General features: G+C 42.9%; 1 protein-coding gene across 2 annotated transcripts in view; it reads right to left on the bottom strand.

Annotated features, from left to right (window-relative positions):
- LOC122254415 (uncharacterized) overlaps positions 1 to 5000 on the bottom strand; it is a 226717-nt gene that overhangs the window by 64848 nt on the left and 156869 nt on the right. The gene's annotated exons all lie outside the window — the stretch shown is intronic.

Consider the following 5000-nt stretch of genomic DNA (forward strand, 5'->3'; position numbering starts at 1 on the left):
ATGTACGTATGCGTATGTATGTGTATATATATGTATATGTATATATATACATATATATATATATATATTAAATATGTATATATATATATATTAATACAAATTCTACCATCTTTCTCTAATATATATATATATATATATATATATATATATATATATATATATATATATATATATATATATATATGAAAAGAGCCACATGGATCAGGCAACGAACAAAAGTAGAGAATATACTCAAAGAGCATTAGGAAGAAAAAGTGGCAGTGGGCTGGGCATACATATCGGAGACAGGACAACAGGTGGACAAAGATAATGACTGGAAAAGATTGAGAGAGGCCTACGTCCTGCAGTGGAATTATACAGGCTGATGATGATGATGATGATATATATATATGGCATTTACTCTCTCTTCCTCTTATCTTCCTGCAATTCCCTTACTCCCTACTTCACCTTTCTTCCTTCACTCTATACCTTCATACCTACCTACCTTACTTACCTACCTACCTACCTTACCTTACTTACCTACCTACCTTACTTACCTACCTACCTACCTTACCTACCTATCTACCTACCTACCTACCTACTTACCTACATACCTACCTACTTACCTAAATACCTACCTACTTACCTACATACCTACCTTACTTACCTATCTACCTACCTACCTACCTTACCTACTTACCTTACCTACCTACCTACTTACCTACCTATCTTACCTACCTTACCTTACTTACCTACCTACCTACCTACCTACTTACCTTACCTACCTACCTTACCTTACCTACCTTACCTTACCTTACCTACCTTACCTTACTTACCTACCTACCTTACCTTACCTACCTACCTTACCTACCTACCTACCTACCTTACCTTACCTACCTTACCTTACTTACCTACCTACCTTACCTTACCTACCTACCTTACCTACCTACCTACCTTACCTTACCTACCTACTTACCTACCTACCTACCTACCTACCTTACCTACCTACCTTACCTTACTTACCTACCTACCTTACCTACCTACCTACCTACCTTCCCTACCTACCTACCTTACCTTACCTACCTACCTTACCTTACTTACCTACCTACCTACCTTACCTTACCTACCTACCTACCTACCTACCTTACTTACCTACCTACCTTACCTTACCTTACCTACCTACGTTCCTTACCTACCTACCTTCTTTACCTACCTACCTTACCTTACCTATCTACCTACCTACCTACCTACCTTACCTACCTACCTACCTACTTACCTTACCTACCTACCTACCTACCTTACCTACCTACCTACCTACTTACCTACCTACCTACCTTACCTACCTTACCTACCTACCTACCTTACCTACCTTACTTACCTACCTACCTTACCTTACTTACCTACCTACCTTACCTACCTACCTACCTACCTACCTTACCTACCTTACCTACCTACTTACCTACCTACCTCCCCTTCACGAACGTCACCGAGTTCCGTGGCGTATGAGTCACAGGTTACGTCCCGCCTCGCGTGTTCGATGGCGCAGAGACAACCGATGCCATCAGTAGCTAATTAAAAGAATAAATGGCTCCCATACCATCTATTTTCTAATTAAAATAATATCTGACTCTCCCTTATCTCCTCCTCAGTTAATCTTTTTGTCTTTTTCTTCTTCTTTTTCTTTCCCGTTTTCGTTTCTGCCATTTCCCACATTTCCATGATACACAAGTTAAGACCTGGCTGTAGGCATACGCTCACGTAAAGACACATATCAACACATACAATGCATAAACAAATACATTACGCGCATAAAACAAACAAACAAACATACAAATGCAACGGTAACCATCTCATAATTACTGTGCAATCACGCCCAATTCACTCCCATAACCCCTCACACTCACTCATTTCACGACTCACCCATTGGACTCACTCACTCATTCTCCCGCCCACCCATTTCCCTCTCCTTCGCCAGTTTCATTTCACTCATTCACTCCCCTTACTCACCCCCCCTCGCTCGTTTGCCTCATCCTCCACTCACCCTCTTGACCAGCACCTCCAGAAGAGCCTCGAAATCAGCTCGTTGAACCCACGCTCACCTGGAAAACAAGAGCATAACGGTGAGATTCAAGTCGACGCATACCAGTAGAAAACAAAGCATATGCATGAATCTGAAAACAAGAAAGAATGAAAGGGGACACAGTGTGGATTCTCTCAACAACAACAACAACAAAAAAAATATTTCGCTGCAATCAGAATTAATACAGACGGTGTAACATTTTTTGAAAACCGGATAGTATTTCACTGAAAATGCAATGTTTACATCACGGAATATCACAGGTTGTCAAATCCACGCTCCAGCCGGGTCTATATTCATTAATTCTTTCATCACTAAAATATCCAGCGGCAATGCAACACACTGTGATCTAATAATTGCAAATGTATTCATGATCGTTGTCCCTATTGTTATAACTAGCATTTGTTTAGATGCAAACACCGGATACGTTGGTAACAGGCAGAAAACAAAAACAAAAACATAAAACCATAAAGATCAAATACTGGAAAAAAAATACCGAAAAAATACAATGAAGGGAAATAAGCATAGCTAAAACTTCCAACTAAAAAAAGCCACTTTCAAACCTTTGATATACCCCCCCCCCGCCTTCTAAGCCACCCAGTCCATCTTCCCCATTTGCCACGGGGCGAATCGCTAACCGCTGTCACCCCCATTAGTTAGGATTCATTAAGTAATAACCAGAGCGTGTTATAGGGGAATGTGTGTGTGTGTGTGTGTGTGTGTGTGTGTGTGTGTGTGTGTGTGTGTGTGTGTGTGTGTGTGTGTGTGTGTGTGTGTGTGTGTGTGTGTGTGTGTGTGTTTCTGTGTGTGTGTGTGTGTGTTTGTACTTGTGTTAATGGATGCATATACAAGCGTGTTTGTGCTAACAAACATGCGTATAACCCACCGCACTCTTACATATCAAATATCACAGTAACATCATTACTCAATCATAAATGCATGACAAGGGGGGGGAGGGGGGAGCGCAGATAGGCCTTTCGATGAAAGAGTGAATATTTTCAGGTTCCGGTGAACGAAAATTTCCCAGTATGTATCCACGCAACTTGGGACATACCTAAACGCATACCTAAACATTTTTGTAGTGTTCCTGCCTCGGTTGAACGGCACCGGAAATAAGTTTTTTTTTCTATTCAGCTCTAAACCGAACGGTCGACTGAGCGTTCAAAAAGAAAGAAAAAATCCCTTTGTTCTCTAAAATGGCGATAATAATAATAACTGAAGTGCTTTAGTAGCATCAAAAGTACGGACTTCAATAACAACGATGACAACAATGGTAATAACAATACAATACTAACAATGACAAGAAAAACAAAACCAACGGTATCAGGTAAGTAAATATCAATGAGGATACCAATGATGGCGTCAACACTGAAAACAACAGCAAAACAGCATGTAAACAGCCCAATACCGCAAAAGCAACGTGGAACTAAAATAATAATAATAATAATAAAATAAAATAAAATAAAATACACAACTGCCCACGCCATAAAGTTCACAGAAAACGGGAACAAACAAGCAGCGCCGCGGTGACGGCACTGATGCTCTCCTTATTATATAAACCTAGAGGGGGGGGGGGGGGGGAGAAATTTATGAGGCATTCTGGCACGTCCTAGTTGCCATGCTAAAAATGGCGGCAGGATGCACGTCTTCCTCCTCGCTACCGTAACTGTGCAAACTATGTTCACCGTTTAAGCTTTCGGTTCATTAAAGCTTCGAAGCAAAAACCAATGATGATTCTGGCTCACTCGTCCATTCGTTGTCAACGTCTAGTTAAATACAAGAATCAGGACACAGAACTTGTCGGACGCAATATGCTCTTGATCATCTACCTATAATACACAAAATCGTCTTTAATCATTAAACAAGTGTACAATTGAGGGAATGGAGGGTGAGTGAGTGAGTGAGTGAGTGAGTGAGAGTGGGTGAGTGAGTGAGTGAGTGAGTGAGTGAGTGAGTGAGTGAGTGAGTGAGTGAGTGGGTGAGTGAGAGTGGGAGAGTGAGTGAGAGTGGGTGAATGGGTGTGTGTATGTATGTATGTATGTATGTATGTATGTATGTATGTATGTATGTATGTATGTATGTATGTATGTATGTATACGAGTGTGTGGTTTAGCGATCCACCCTCCGGCCAAAATAGGAAAGGTCTGCCAAGACCGCCACTTCGGAGTGCTCCAGGGATACGACTTGCGGTGGGAGAGAGGGAAGGGGGTAGTAGGGGCGGAGTGAGGAGGGGGGGGGGTCGGAAGGGACAACTTCCTTTCCGTGGACTTTGCTTCGGCCGTAAAGAGACCAATAACCAACGTGGCAACTGGCCGTTAATTCCTTTTCAAAACTCCGTTCAAATCCAAAATTTGCTCAATATATACATATATTTTTTTCCTCGGTTCTGCATCAGCTTCATTCGGAAAGGCAAACCGAGGCCGAAGGAAAATAAAAACATTGATACAAACAATATCCCAATACGCAAAACGCCGGCTGATGCACTACTAGGTGGGCGTGAGGGTGTTGGAACGGTGGACAGCGGATAGTTACAGTGACGGTGAGTGGGCGTGTGATGGGAGGAAGAGAGGGTGGCGTGGGTGCTTGGTGGGGGGAGAGGGCGGGCGTAGGTGTTTGACGGGGGAGGATAAGGTGGCGTGGGCGTTTGGTGGGGGGAAGAGGGGGACTTGTGGGCGCTTGGTGAGGGGAGCGGGATGGGATGGAGGGAGGCGAGGGAAGAGCAACCCGTTCCCACCGAGATAGTGTCGTGACCGGATATGACCACATGCTGCGGTGTAGCTATAACATGCATCGTGATATACAATATATATAAACACACGCACACTATATAATATCTGGCTATGTTTACATCGAACACAAAGGCATCGGCGCACACGCACACGCACGCACACACACACACACACGACGACCGAATACGGATCCAAATGCCAAGTAACACATCGCC

Source organism: Penaeus japonicus, unplaced genomic scaffold (genome assembly GCF_977035675.1).
Source record: "Penaeus japonicus unplaced genomic scaffold, GWHDUDI00000001_assembly GWHDUDI00000030, whole genome shotgun sequence".
Classification (NCBI taxonomy): Eukaryota; Metazoa; Arthropoda; class Malacostraca; order Decapoda; family Penaeidae; genus Penaeus; species Penaeus japonicus.